Consider the following 16,120-nt stretch of genomic DNA (forward strand, 5'->3'; position numbering starts at 1 on the left):
CAAAATGTCAGATATGAAGAAGGCAAACTGTAATCAAACTGACCTGCCTGGATTATCAGGGCAAGACGCCTTTAGGCTTATGCAATTAACTGAAGAATAATTGATGACCACAGGCAATCAACCTACAGATGTGGGTCTCATATGCAAGAAATGTGCTCGGGCACATCATTCAGCATTGACTCAGAGAAAAGGGCTTGACTCTGTTTGAGCCACTAAAACCATCTCCTAAAGCACTGAGGTTTTCCTTAGAAATCTCCCTGAAATTACCAGCTGAAATCACAAAGTGCTTAGAAGACTCAAAGCAGTGGCTACAAGTGTGCTACCATTCCCAGTGTCTCTGTAAGTTATGGTATGCAAGGAATGGTAAAATCTGTTCAGCTGGTTGTGGAGAGGAAAGGATCCTTCAGGTGAGAGTGGTGCCCTGATGGCTTATTACAGTGAGACACTTTAATTAAATGCAGGTGTGGGGAGCTTTAAGGCACTATCAAAGAGACAGAAATCAAGCAAGAAAAAGGATTTTTTTTCTGGAGAACTGAAACAACTGCCCTGGGATAACGCTGGGAGAGCTCCTCATCCAAACAAGCCCTTCATGTTTCCTCCCTTCTACTTCCCACTCTTCTTTTACCTCTCTCTTTAGAAAGCACTTGCCGAGGCCTGGGTTTCCTTCTGCTATGGCTTTGCCTGCATCTCAAGAACTGAGGTGTTTAGTTGGTTTTCTGTTTTCTTCCTTACATCAAGACAACTACTGCTTATTAAATTCCCAATGGAATTATTCCCTAGCTGTTAGAGGTACAGCTCCAAGGAAGCATATTGCATTGGCCACAGCTAGCTACAATGCCATGAAATCACCTGTGCCTTTCCTTCCCTGAAATTCCATATGGAGCAAGACACCTGGAGTAAACCACATCACTATTAAACAATGCTTGTTTTTGGCAATGAAGATATAACCTGTAGGAGTACAGAGCCTCCAATGTCAACAGTGCCTGAAAATCAGTTGAAGCTTTTCTGCAAAAAAACTAATTAATAATAAAGCTCAGGATGGTTAAAGAACTGACTCTCAAAAGCCCTGGAGATTTAAGAAAGTATTTCTAAACCCATTCCACAGTTGCAGTTATTAATGAATGTATAATTTCTACAGACATCATCTTGTGCTTGCTTCAACCTTGTTTGCTCCAGTGACTTCAACAGTCAAGGGGAACAATCAGAACAATCTTGAAAACTGGTTAGAAAATAAAATTAATTAGTATGTACTATGGAGGTACTTGCCATGTCTGTGTACCTTCAGCTGACCTGAGTTTTGAATTTAAAATACAGATTCAGTGGTTGTGCTATGTATGAGAAGCACAGCATATGTTAAGAATTACAGCATTAGCTGTATGGGCACATAATGAATTTCCTGAGATGTTACACATAAATCTATTAATTAATTTACTATGTAAGATTATTCTTAAATATGGGCCCTTTAAGAAAACTGACACTTTGGGTTTGATCTTTCATTTGTTTTTTTATAGCCACAATAATGGAATAGTTAATCCAGATGTTTATTCTACTTACAGATCACAGAAATCTTGTGTAGACAATACATGAAGATTTTTTTCAAGGTTTTTTTTTTTAATTAAAAAATTTCTCTTCAAAAACACCCTGGAGTTTGATTTATTCCTTCAGATGATGCTACAAATGGAGCTTTCATGATACTTGAACTGCCCACAGTTAGAATGGTCCTTTCAAAATGTTCATCACTTCACCTTCTCAGTAGACAGGAGAACCTCCACCATCTCTCAGCAGGAGCAGTTGGCTTCACTTCTGCTGGAAACAGAGTGGAGCAGCTGCTGCTCGGAATGAGGAAACTCTCTGTGAGCAGCAGCATCAGCCCCGCTGAGCCCTGCCTTGCTGTGAGGTCGTGGGAAAGGAAAAATATTTTATTGAGGATCATTTAAAGCTAATCTGACAACACAAACATTCAGAAATTTTCATTATTGAATGGGCTTGCTACAGCAAATGGAGAAGAGAGCATTAAACCTTCTGGGCACATAATACAGGTGTCATTACTTGGGGTACAGGACACAGCAAAATATGCTATGTCAAACCAGTAGGCAAAGGATGCAAGTGCTGCACATGATTATGACACCATCGATATGACTTTCTGCAATTCATCCCCTTCTACTAAAAATGTAGCAGTCCTTGATGGCTTCAATGAATTAAGATTCTTCTTAAATACTTTCAGATGAGAAAGTATTTACAGATTAGACTCAGTTCTCTTCAAGAGCTGAGGAAATTGGGAGGGTTTTTTTGTTTTGATAGATTTAATCTCAGAGATCTGTTACACTATTAGAATTATCAAGAAAGGGCAGTCCAAGCAGTGTAATGACAATACAGCTTGAAACTTGATAATACCACTTGAAACTGTAAACTAATCTCCCTGACAGAATTAGAAAGCATTTCTTCCAGCCCCGTGTGGAGCTCTGCATGCTTGGTTCATAGAGGGTTTGGTCACCTTTCTCAAAATCAATTTTTGATCACTACTAGAGAAGTGTACTGGCTGTGACAGTCTGCTGTGGTACAGCAAGTGCCAGGTACAAACAGTGAGAGAGAAGCCTCCACTGTCCTGGCTTTAGACACTCTACACTTGGCTTGAAAAACAATTACCAGAGTCCCAATTATGCACAGAGACAATTTCAGAAGATGTTCCATATCTTAAGATAATTCCTATTTGGATTGCAAGGTTATGTAGAGTTTCTCCTGTGCCAGAATTCAGTTTTATCTTCGAGTGCCTCTGACCCGGAAACATGATGTTATTTATGTAGCTAGATTTTAAAAATAAAAAAGGAATGCCAGAGATCTGAGGGTTTAAGTTTGCACTCTACGAGTTACTGGTGGATTTTTCATGATGAGATAATAAAAATAAAGAAACTGGGGAACTGGAAAGACTAGAGAATGTAAGGTATACAGTGCCTTGGAGGGGAAAATTGGCATGTTATTAGTACTGCTCTGAAAAGATAAAGCCATTTATAAAAAAAGGTCGAGTTGAGGAGAGGGACGAAGGATGGATCTTAGAGTTCCAAGGGAGGTAAAAAAGAATTTCATCGTGTTAGCATATGATATTCATTTAGATATTCAACTAGTTTTCTTTTACCTCGTAATATTTTGCAGTACTGACCTCTGATTTTAGTGCCAGGATAATGTGTCCATTCTTAGCAAGCTTATTCCTCAAAGATTAGTCCCTCCTGCTTAGATATTATTTAAAAGGTACTTTAGGATGGTTCTCCAACTAGCAGAACAATTAAAGAAAAAGAAAAAAGGCTACAGGAAGAATTTAGACCCTTCCAAAACATTTTTTTTTCTTTCTCATCTATCTGAAATGTTTCTAGAAATAGTAGACAGCAACTATACTTCGGAGAGAGCATTCTGGGCAAAAGTCAAAAGAAAAGGAAGATACCCTTCCTCTTCACCAGATTACCCAGTGGGGTGAGTTCAACATCCCTGGGACAGCAGCAATCAAGCATCAGAAGCATTTGAGTACAATATCAGCCCCCTAGAAGGGCTGTACTGTGGGAATTAGTTTGTGTCTTGAACCATGAAAATTATAGTACACACATTTGTTAGACTAGCTGATGTCTCTACCAATTCTACTCACGTTTGTGCAAGTCTCTTTCCCTCCCTCGCTTTAAAAAAAGTGCTCATTTGAAATAATATTTTAAATTAAATGATCACTATAAAATTAAATTATCACTATAAAATGCAGAAACAAGTCAGCCTTGTTTAGTGGTGAGAAAAGAAGAGTAGGAATCCATTTTCCAAGTCCAGCTCAGTTAAAGATTTTCTGTGCATTCCTGGGCAAGTCACTTCACCCCTCTGTACTGTAGGACATATTTTAAAAGTGCAATGCAGCCATACATGCAGCTATTTCAATGGAATGGGGTGCCAAAACCCATATTGCCTTCTCAGGGCAGCAGTTTATTTTTGCAGATTGTCAAGTTCGGCTGGTACAGCTTTAGTGCTTCTGTCATCTCAATGTCATCACACTCACGTACCAGGGCCCCATTATGAAGTGAGAGCCTTCACACTCACCTGTCTTAAAGGCTGGGCAAAGCACCCATCAATAGGCAAAAATGCATGCAGACATTAAGATGAAAGGCTTCTGCAGGAAGGACAAAGTTACTGATGGTAACATACTTCCTTTCCTGCTGGCCAAATATAAAAAGAATGGTGGAAGTCTAAGCTAAAAATATGCTGAGGACTCCTTCAAGGGAGCTACAAAATAAAGATTTTTGAAAGATATCAAGGGACTAATGCATAACATTGGTGCTGACTGGGATATAGCTGGAAGTCAACCCTGAGCTTTAGATCAGGTGTGTTGCCATCATTATATGGAATATACATGTGGCACATTGGGACAGGGCTTAGCAGTGAGCATGGCCGTGCTGGGTTAATGGTCTGACTCCAGGAGCTTTCTCCAACCTTAGTGATTCCATGATTCTATATAGCAATTTGAGGAACTGAAAAAAGACAGAATTGGTAGAATCTTCTTAGACCAAAACCAGACTGTGGAGATGAGGAAGAAAGGTAGAAGAAATCAGGGCCTTATAATATTACAAAAATCTAAGCAAACTAAAATGAGCCCCAAGGACCCCGGTGTATCAACTGTTGGTAGCAAAACTTCCTTACTTGTCAAACATGTGGCACTTTGTCAGCCACAGTGGGTAGGTTCTTCTAACTAATACCAGAGACTGAACTTGCCAGTGAATGTATTTTATGGTGTTTATATATATTTTTATCTATATATACACACACACATACATATATATCTTATGGCTCCACTAAGAGGAGAATTTGAAGTGAAAATACTGTTAAGGGAAGAAACATAGAGAAGAGAATAAAGATAATTTTCATTGTATCAGACAATAAAAATAAACAAAAAGGGACTGCCTACAGCAGTAGTTCCAGGTCTGTGCTTAATAGCAACCACTTCCCTGCCAGATTTTCAGATATTGCTTGTGGCTAAAGAGAGCTGCTGTCAAGCTGCAGGTTGATAGGGAAGGCAAAGTGTAACATCGTGCAGAGGACATTACAACTGCACTGCCAGCCCTTGAATCAGCAAAAACAGAGGGCATTGGTGTATGGTTGCAAGAGTAAGTGTAATCATCGGGGAAAAAAAATTCCGTGTAACCAGGTAAAGGAAGACGAAGTTTGAAGAGGAAAGTGATGTTTCTTCCTAGAGCAATGGTTGTAACTTACAGTAACCAGACAAGCTTGCAGAGCTGCTCTGCCTTATGCAAACTAAAGTAAGAAGGCGTAAGGGATCAGGACAAACAGCCTATTTGAGCAGCAGAGCCCTGTTTTTCCAAAGGTTGCCTGTTTTGCCCAGGCAGATCCATCAGTCTTAAAAATTTTAGATGTGTGCAGAAGGGTGTGGTAGAGATGAAAGTAAATCCAAAATGTAGACAACAAAACTAAGCTAAATTTCACTGTGTGCATTTCACAGTGCATATCCATCCATCTCCAGGTTATTCTGCTTTCCTGATAAAAATGGGAATGACAGTGCTTGTTTGTGCCTAATCTCTTATCTGTGGGATTGTCAAATTCAAATGCAAGAATGAAATATAAATAAATGTCACTAAATAGGAAAGCAAAGGGAATTGCTTCACTGCAAGAGCAATGCATTTGTTCACTGAGCCACTGCTAAGGAAGCAGGTTTCCTCCCTATCTGTTCCACAACTCATTTTGCCATCACATGATAGCCAGAGGTTTTGTCCTATTCAGAAACCTGGGATCAGAGGCTGAAGTATGAGTTTCTCTCTTTTCCACTTTCAAGTGGATGGCTGGCACTTCTGACTGCATCACCTATGGTCTTCCATGCCAAAATGCAACGCTCAACCGAAAGCCCCGTTCCTCCTGCCATGCCCATTTACTAAAAACTCAATTATGATTAGACTTTTATTCACTGGACAATTATAAATGGGACAGCCTCTCCAGCTGCTGCTGAAGAGAGTTTAGATTATTGTTTTTTCTAAGAAAATGTTGTACTCATAGGATGCTACTAACTCATGTCCTGGAGACTGATGTCCTTTTGCTCCTACAAGACAAGTATTATGAACTTTATGCACACAAACACACGTGAAACACATGCAAGATCTTTCCATACAGCTCTATAGCACTCCAGTCTAAAGATCTGTCTCCTAACAATATTGCCTGTTATGCTTACAATGCATCAAAAAGCTTTACAACAACATTAAAAAGCAATTGAGGGAAAATTATATTCATGTCTGACCCCTGGAGAAACCACCACATTTCACAGAAGACACAAGAGATCAGGAAAAACAGCTCACTTGGGCAGCAGAGCCCTGGTTTTGAGCAAAAGGAGGTTCAACAATGCCAAATCTCTAGTTGCCAGAAGGATTTTTCTTCCTAGGCATCTTGCCCCTTTCAGTATGATCACAATGGGTGTCTCAGACAAACAATAATCTGATGTCTGCTAGAGCAACCTTAAATATTCAGGGAAAACTGGTTGTTTCTTTGCTTTGTGCTTGTGACTAATAAAAAATATTTCCATTCATTATTTTCTTTGCTCTGTTCCAATAAATACACTCCTCCTGAGCACAGTCTTGATCCCCCACTGACAAGGAGAAAAACCTGATGCACCTGCAGTGGAAAAGAAAACACACTGAATCTCAAGCCTTGCAGATAAGCCCTTACTTGCTTAACTCTGTGGAAAATGCAATGCTAATTTAGCCAACGCGTCTACCCGGAAAACTTCACAGCAAAAGAAGCAAGCACACAAGCAGATCTGTACCTTTGTGGCAGGTGGTTACACTCTGGTCTTTCAGGATCTGTGATGGGACAAAACAGTGGGGGAATGGCACGAGTCTCATAACAACCTGTCTTCAGCACAATGCTTAGCAAGGACGCAGCTCTGCGGAGCCATGTGGGACACACGAATCTTCAGCCCAGCATCACAGCCTCTCCCTCCTGAAGCGCAGCCAATCAAGCTGCCAGAGTGCAAACCCCAAACCACACAGGAACTCACAGTCACAGCAGCCTATTGAGCCGGGTATGGGGCTCAGCTTAGTGTGGTTTTACTCTCTTACTGCAAGGGAAACTGCTTGAGAGCAGTTTCTCTGAATGCTGCAGTTGTGCTGGGGCACCTCACAACTTGTTCAATGTTCAGTTATTTAATGTGTCTGTCTGGATAGCACTGGCCCCTTCAGATATTAGTAATGATCCTCAAGAGCAAGCCATCACAGGTGTCCTGAAATGTACCCTCCTCTCTATTGTGGGGAGACAGCAGTGGCCATAGGCTGTCAGCACGTGAATTTGTGGAGCACCTCTCCTGGCACACGTTCCCCACGACGTGACCGAGTCCGTGAGTGTATCTGCACAGTGCACCCGCAAGCTTGGCTGTCTCTGAGCAAATTCAGGCAAATGCCAAGATCATATTGTGCCTGTGTAGGCAAAGGCAAGAGGGAGTTGATATGAGAGAGAAATCAGGATGTCATCAGATTCTGCAATAAGTGTGTACCAGGGGGCTGTCTTCAAGCTGTGAGAAAAAGAGCTATAAAAATGTGATTCTTACAAGAAAACAGAAAAGGCGTATTTGCTTATTTAGTTGTTGCATCAGTGTGGTTGCTACCAGGAGTGTATTGGGGTGGCCTCTGAATGGCAGCTTCCCTCCCATCTTTTCTTCTCTGCTCTCTGAGCTCCAGTCTCTCCTCCTGAAGGCAGCCTGAGGGCTGCCAGGGGTCAGTGGGGCGGCAGAGGGAGAAGGACCATCAGTGGTTGGAAAAATTAATTGCTACTGGAGAGCAGAAATCTGCCTTAGGAAACGCCAGCCCCTGCCCTGGCCCTGCCTGGTGCGGTGCCTGCAGTCGTTAACATGAAGCATTTCAGAGGAAACAAAAAGGAGTTGACATCAAGTGAAATTTCCCCCTGCAGCCACCAGTCTAGAACCTCTTAAAATCATAGCCTAAAAACATCATCTAAATTCTCCTGGGTAGCTGCAAGCTGTGAAAGGGCCATTTGCTGAAGCTGAAATAGATTCATAAATTACTGAGCTCCTGAGCCAATGAGATCCACACAGCTCTGAGTTCTTAAAGCCACTTTTCTTTCTACCCTTTCCTTGGATATGGTTCAGAGCCTGGCCAAATGGTTTGTGCTTTTTCCAGCCTGTTGCTCAAAAGCAGCACAAGAAAACCACTTTAACTCCTAATTATTGTTGACTTTTCAGAACAAGCAGCCAGGTTGCTGAGGTTCCATCTGTGTTCTTCAAAAGAGCACAGGTGTTACAAACTGAAATGGGCAAAAATTTATTGATAATATTGAACTATCTAGTATTGAAAAAAAGTACTCTTAATTATATCTTCAAAATGTTCAAAAAGTTACAGAGACCAATTAAGGTGTTTTGTAACTGCTATTAAATTACTCTTTTGTAATTTTTAATAGTTTGAGTACTTGCAATACAAAATGTTCTGATTTTCCAGCTAAAACCAGCTCTCTATCTCACAATTTACTTTGATTTGAATAAAAAGGTAAAAACACATTAAACAATAAAAATGCTTTTGGGCAAAGCGCAATTTTCTATTTGGCTTAAGATAAAATACTCCTAGCTATTCAGCCAAAAATATTTTTTTGTTTTGCATTAGAGATGTCAATCTTACCAGCAAACTAAAATATCAGTTACATATGCACCATTGTAGCATTAGTCACATGGAGCTGGCTCAAGAACAGAGGCACAGAATGCAACAATCAAATGCTGATGTCTTTTCTACCAGCACTAAGGCTTGTACAGTGTTCAGCTTCATTGATAAGGCATGATGTGTCTGACATTGAATGACAAACCAAAGCAAAAGGCTGGAAGTTAATGCATGGCTATATTCAGGCTTCAGGCTTTTACAGCCTCAATGGCTTAATTTGAATATTACTTAAATTCAGACATCTACCAAATTTTATATTTCAGGGTGGGGTTTTTTGTTTGTTTGTTGGCTTGTTTTTGGTTTTTGTTTTTTGTTTTAATTTTCAGAGGTAGATCTTTTAGGCTATCTTCTAACTATGATTCAACTATTTTGATATATTGCCACCAAAATACTGATATTGTAATGCTATATCAGTTAGCATGTTCTTTTTACACCTCTGAAATATTCCTGAGATCCTGAAGTGGGGAGGAGTATACTGGCATTGTTCATGTTGTTCCTTTTGTATGTATATAGACCTTCAACCTGTCAGTCTTGAAGTTTTCACCATTTACTAAAAACAAAGAAACAGAAGGAAGTGTGGCATGCACATCAAATCCTAGACCTACAAAAATCAACCCACCTGTGGACCCAGCTAAGGAAAACAAGGGTACCAAGGTTTTTGTAAAGCAAGACTTGATAGCAGGAGGATTAGCTAATCAATTTGTAAAGCAAATCAAATCAATGTATCCTGCCATATAACCAATGTCAAAGTGCAGCTGACACAGAGAGAGGGAGAGAAACATACAAAGGGAAAGAGGAATTTCATGATTGAAGTTTTTTTAATAGCTTCATTGAAACACATGATAAAATCAGATTCTCTCAGCAGGTGATTGACAAATAAAAATGGACTCCATTTGAAGTGCAAACAAGAAAAAGACACAGGGAGTTGTAAAGCATACAGCACCTTCCTCATAAACATCCCACTTCCTCTCTGTTCCAAGTGTTTGCAACTGTCTCTCCCTGCGAAATCTTAATTAAACCAGTATATTTCCCATTTAAGTAATTTGAAAATGTGTGTAGTTTGATAAAAAGGTTAATTAGTTCTATTCTTTAGAAAACTGAAAAGGTACCTCTTTGATATTTTGCTTGAAATTCATGCCAATCCTTGCATTAAAAATTCCCCTCAATCTGGACTGTGGTAGGTAGCACACAGGAGAAACACGTTCATGGGGGGGTCTGTGGGAAGGGGGCTCACATGGAAAACAAAATTTATTAGAAGTTTTGACATTTTAACTTTTTTTGAAATAAAGTATTTCACATATTGTCTCCCTTCCTGAGACTGGGTGTTTGTCAAGGCTTGAAATCAAATTGATACATGATGAAAATGGACCTTCTCTGATGACTCAGCCGGGAACTGCACAGAAATCTACCCAGCCTTATGCTAACCAATAAAAGGAAGGGATGGGAACAGGAACATCTCATAAAACTGTGAAATAACAATTCACAAGCATCATTTAAATCATTTGGAGGCCACATTCCCTTTTTATGCTACTGCTGCATTGACCAAAATGTACCTCCTATTGAGTGTACGAGCTGGGAAAACTGATGGATCCGAGATGATTGGTCTGGAAAAACTGGTGTTACCAGTTTTTGGTGTTACCATTTAGCAGAGCAATTCAATGACAAATGAAAGCTCTTGTTTTAATTCCTCCACCTCTCTGCTCTTTTTTAGAGCCCTTCAACAATTCCATAAAAAGAAGGGTTGCATTAGACTGACATGAGACATTTCCTTCCCTTCTCCGTAGTTGCAGATATTGTTCTTTTGCTGCGTGTAACTTTCAATGACTGAGATTTGCATTTGGATCTTGTTATAGGTGTGATCAAAATGCTAACTACATTAGCACTGTAAGTCAGCTGAAGCAGTGGTTAAACAGTTGAAGGTGTTAGGCTGTATTTAAACAGACTTACTGGGCACTAAAATTATCCACGTTTTAAAATTTATGATGCTCTCTGTGCTTTTCATTGACTTTCCATAGTAAAACACCTGAATATTGTAGGTTTAATGTGTAAATGTAAAAACACTTAATTATTATGGCATACATTATTGAGTAGAATCAAGTCACTTTCCTTCTAGTTTGGTATCAAATTGTAGTCTTGCCAAAAGGAGAGGCTAGATGTATTCTCTCTGCTTTCTCCTTGGATCTGTTATGGTTGCTATATTTTTGGTTAAGGACAGTTGAATGGGACCAAAAGGTTATTGCAGAAGGCAATATCTATTTCTCCTGTTCATTAATTTTGCTAACATGGAATCCTGATTTTGACTTCCTTACGCAGATGAGAAATGGAGGATGAAATTATTTCTGCCTCTGCTTCTTTCTCCAGAATTTTAAGTAAATGATATCACAGAATTATGGATATCATGAGCATTCCTGCCAGCTCCCTTAGTATCCTTGGGTGGGTCCCATCCAGCCCCACAGACCTGTGTGTGTCTAAGCAGTGTAGCAGGTCACTGACCATTTCCCCTTGTGTTGTGGGATCTTCATTCTGCTCTCTGTCCCTGTTTTCCAGCTCAGGGGTGCAGGTACTCCCCTGATCTTCTCATTAAAGGACGAGAGCAAGAAGGCATCCAATATCTCAGCCTTTTCCTCATCCTTTGTCACTATGTTTCCCTCTACATCCAAAAAAGGATGGAGGTTCTCCACGGCCCTCCTTTTCTTGCTGATGTATTTATAAACATTTTTTATTGTCTTTCATGGCAGCAGCGAGATTAAGTTCTAGTTGGTCTTTGGCCCTTCTAATTTGCTTTCTGCATAACCTTACAACATCCTTGTAATCCTCCTGAGTTTACTGCCCCATCTTCCATGGATCATAAACTCTCCCTTTTTTCTTGAGTTACAGTCAAAGCTCTCTGTTCAGCCTGATCAATCTTTCCTCCTTGTTGGCTTGTCTTTTAGCACATGGGGCCAGCCTGCTCCTGCACCTTCAAGGTTTCCTTCCTGAAGAATGTCCAGCCTTCCTGAACTCCTTCCTTCAGACCTGCCTCCCCAGGGACTCTGAACACTCAAATAATTTCATTATCACTGTGCCCAGGATGGCTTCCAACCATCATTTCACCCACCAGTCCTTCTCTGTTCACAAACACCAGATCCAGTGGATGTCTCCCTCATCAGCTGTGTCAGGAGTTATCTTCCACACACTCCAGGAATCTCCTGGACTATTTCCTCTGCTGTGTTGTACTTAGAGCAGACACCTGGTAAATTGAAGTCCCCCACAAGAAAAAGGGCCAACAACTACGAGACTTATTCCATCTGCCTACAGAATATTTTGTCTGCCTTTTCACCCTGGTTGGGTGGTCTGTAACAGACTCCCACCTTATTGGCCTTTCCTAATTCCTACCATAACCACTCAACCCTATCATCATCATCATCATCATCATCATCATCATTAAACTCCAAACAGTCAAAACACTCCCTAACACACAGGGCTCCCTCACTACCTCTCCTTCCTCACCTGTCCCTCCTGAAGAGTTTACAGACATCCATTGCAAGCACTCCAGTTGTGTGAGCCATCCCATTGTGTTTCCAGGATGGCAACTCTGTTAACTAAGTCTTCCACTCGACGGCTTTCAGCTCCTGCTGTTTATTCCCCATTTTGCATGCATTGGTGTAGATGGGCTTTGGCTGGGCTATTCATCCTGCCACCCTTTTTGGGAGAGAAGCCCTAATTCCTAATTTGAGTTCTTACATTTGCAGGAGTGTGTTGAGTTTTGTGATTTGGAGAGTAAAATAAGCATCATGAGAAGTGTCTGGCATCACTTACTGACTAAAACTAGATAGAATTAGAAAATAACTAGAAAAAGTGTAAAAACTTTTATAAAAAAATCTAAGAAAGTAAAAGTGACAAAAGCAGCCACTAACAATTCTTGGGCCCTCCCAAGCTCATTAATGTGGGAGATCACTGAACTAACAGACAGTGCAGTTTTTCCTTCTGGATTATGGACACGTTTATGCCACTGGATGAGTGGCTGCAGAAAGACCTGGAGGTTTGTGTTCAAGCGCTTCACATGCTTGGATTATTTTATAAATAACTCATCAGAGAAAGTCAGACACCAATATAAATAGGGCTTCTTCAACACTGAGACACTGAAAAATTTTCAATATATGCATAACACTGAAAGGAATCAAGGATGACTTGAGAAGGCCTGTCAATTAAAATTAGTAAGTATGAGTTGATTATTTAAACTAATTGCTCAAGGAAAAATTAGCAAGTAATTACAGCTGCACATTAGAAAAAGCAAAAGAATAAACAACTTTTCCACATTACTCTCAGAAAAAAAACACTTTAAAATACCAACACTTTTACAAGAACTTAGGAAAAATAGCGTCACTGTTGGTTTTAGGTTTACATACAGATAGAAGTTTTTTTGAATATAAGGACAGATGAGCTGAAAAGCTGAAAATTGAAAAGAAATTAGCATCTATTTGGCATTTCTGAAAATTAGTGTGTTCAAAGTAAGTAAGACAAATTAATATTTTCTGACTCTAGAACACATATTAAAATAGATTGGTCTTTGTATTACTCTCCCATGGCTGTATTTTCCTAGATTAATGAAGGGAATTGGGCCAAAGGCAGTTCAGCCAGCAAGTTTGCTCATTCTGCAGTTCTGACAGATGCCACAGGTAGAAACAAGTCTGTTTTGGAGCACGTGTGATTTTGCCAAGGAATCACACTGAAGATGCCATAATGCACAAAAGAGCATTACAGTAGTGTAGTCAGGCAAAAGGCCACTTGGCCCAGTGTCCTCTAGCTGGGAGTGCCAATATGATCTATTTACCGAAAATGAGCAGGAAGAAAGGAAACAAAGCAAGCCTTCTTGACATTCCTTCCAGGAATTCTTCACTGCAACAAGTCTGATTTGACTTGTTGAGCCACAGATTGTATCTGAATAATTATTTAAAAGAGTCTTTAATTTCTCTGTATTTGTCTGTGTTTTTGTCCTTCATTACATTCCGTGGCAATAAATGTGACATTTTACTTAATGCATGGTATGTAAGAACTCTTCTTTCTTTTTGTTTAGAAACTCTGTCTGGTAATTTTGATAAGTTTGTTTCTCCTGGAAGAGTTAGCTTATGCTAACTTAATGGATTTCAAGTTGGTAGTCCAATTAAGTTTACAGTTAAAGGCAATGCTTAGTGTTTACCACTCAAATATTTTTACCATTGACATTTAAGTAACTTCTACTTTATAATTAAAAAAATTGGTAGTTTAAGAAACTGTAAGAACATATAAAAGCTGTTATCTTTCTTTTCAATATAATATTTAGCCATTGATTTTAACTCTGAAAGAACCTGAAAGAAGTTCTTGATAATTACAAATATCTTTATAGAGAAAAGAAATGGAAATACCAGTCAATTAATAGTAGAAGAGAATCCACACTACAAAAACAAGTGTCCAGCTCATATAAATTATTCCAGCTGCTGGAAAACTGCACAGAGAATCTGAACCTAAAATGGGCTATGAAAAGTAAACTTCCTACTGTTCATCCTATTGTAGTGTTTCTTCTTACCCGTTATTCTTACACACTGCTGTAAGAACAAGAGTCATGTTCTATTCTCACTCCTATGATAATTGGTATCTACTAGAAAGGAATTGTGCATTTTAGGTATTGTCATCTGGCATAATAGATCAGAACCAGATTTTGAAAACTTTTTCTTAAGAATATTTTTTTAAGAAAAAGGGAGAATGAGGCATCAGTAGACCACCAGAGCTTTTGTTAAAAAAGAAATCAAGGCAGCAGCTGCCTATATTTTCTATATGATAGATTTAGAAAAATGTAAACAAAATATCCTGCAACAACTATCAGAAAGTTAAAGCCAGAGACTTCTTTTCCCTTCCCCATCTGCACTGACAATACAGCACTCTCAATTAGAAGTAGGGTTATTTACATAGAACATGGAATTGCTTATCAAGTCAATTTGCATTCTGGGGAACAAATAGATGGATTAGAGTATTATGTATACAACTTATTCCTGCTGTAGTGATCCATGAAATTGCAGTTAATTTTGCTGAAATGAACATTATATTTTTAAGTGGAAGTGAAAGAAAATGAGAAGGAGGAGGTAAGTCATAGGAACTGAACTTCAAATACAAGATTAAATTATTAGTAAGAACATAGTAATGCTGGGAACAGCATGAGCTGCTGCATGAAGCCACTGACCTGTTGACTTTCAGATAAAATCAAGTATCCTCCTACCATAGTAAATTAGATGAATTATGGGTAGTGATGGGCCTGTCACATTGCACATTCCTGTCCTCAAGTGATGTATGTGAAAGTAAATTCCTGCTGATACAAACTCCATGCAGATCCTTCTGGCTCTGACACGCCAGCAGCATGCATCTGGTCTGTGCAATGAAATAATTGCATTGTGATGCTTCTACAGTACAGCTGCACATAATGATTTTCTTGGTTTTATACTGATGAGATAAATTCAAGATTGTTTAATGACTGTATAAAAATCTGGGGGCTATGAGATTAAACTAAGGAAAGCTCTAACTGTACCATAAGAATTTGCATTTCAATGCCTTTTTTCCCCCTCTCTCAGCAAAAGAAGGCACGTGCTTCCACCTCCACTGCTTAACTTGAAAGTAGTATGTGGTTTAATATGGTTTCAGAACCAGTCAGAAAAAAAACAACTAATGTTTGGTCAGTCAGTTCTAAGATGCTGTCACTGTCTGAAATTGCTATTGCCCTTCACCTGAGTTTTGTTAACTGACAATACATGCAGTCTTACTCCATCCTATTTGTGAAATAAAATATCCCAACTTCAAAATCCTGAAAAGGAATTTGAATGCACTGTACTCTTCAGTGACAGAAGTAACCACCTGAATTACCATCTTCAAACTCATTATATTTGTCCATCGTGCCATTGTATTTAGCTCACCCCAGACTTAATAGTGTGATGTTGTCAGATTCAGGGCTTGTAAAGCCTAACAACAGAAACCAGGAATGAAAGAGGAAAAGTAAAGTTACACAGAGAAGGGGATCTTTGTACTGAATTTTCAGGATTACGGTTCCAAGAGAGGAGGGAACCAGAGGTCTTTCAGTGTCTCCAACCTGTCTCTTGAGGCATTTTATAGCATATGTTAATGTCTTTGCTCAGCATGCCAAACCTCGGAAAAATCTGCTTTATCTTCCCTTTCCAATGGTTTCTGACAGTATCAAAAGTAGTAATATGACAAACAGGCATCAAGATAACAAAAACATAATTAGATGTTGCATCTCTTATATTATGCTGTTCCCTAAGAGATCTACTATCAAAAGCTGCTCACCAACATTTAATTTCTTTTTACTCCTACCAGACCTTCTTTCTACAAACTTCAGCCTAAAGAACTTGAGCTTATATTTTAAAACTGTGTTTGCTAAAATTTTAGTTGTTTTAAAATGAAAAAGCTTT

General features: G+C 39.3%; 1 protein-coding gene across 2 annotated transcripts in view; it reads right to left on the minus strand.

Annotated features, from left to right (window-relative positions):
* The window catches only part of GRAP2 (GRB2 related adaptor protein 2), a 103,428-nt gene that overhangs the window by 32,136 nt on the left and 55,172 nt on the right, over positions 1-16,120 (minus strand). The window contains exon 1 of one of the 2 annotated variants that reach the window (XM_014882668.2): positions 6,791-6,961. The exons of the other annotated variant lie outside the window; for it this stretch is intronic. The gene's annotated coding sequence lies outside the window, so the exon portion shown is untranslated. Of the gene's footprint in view, positions 1-6,790; positions 6,962-16,120 lie in introns of those variants that run through there. 2 annotated transcript variants of the gene reach the window in all.

Source organism: Sturnus vulgaris, chromosome 5 (genome assembly GCF_052056855.1).
Source record: "Sturnus vulgaris isolate bStuVul1 chromosome 5, bStuVul1.hap1, whole genome shotgun sequence".
NCBI lineage: Eukaryota > Metazoa > Chordata > Aves > Passeriformes > Sturnidae > Sturnus > Sturnus vulgaris.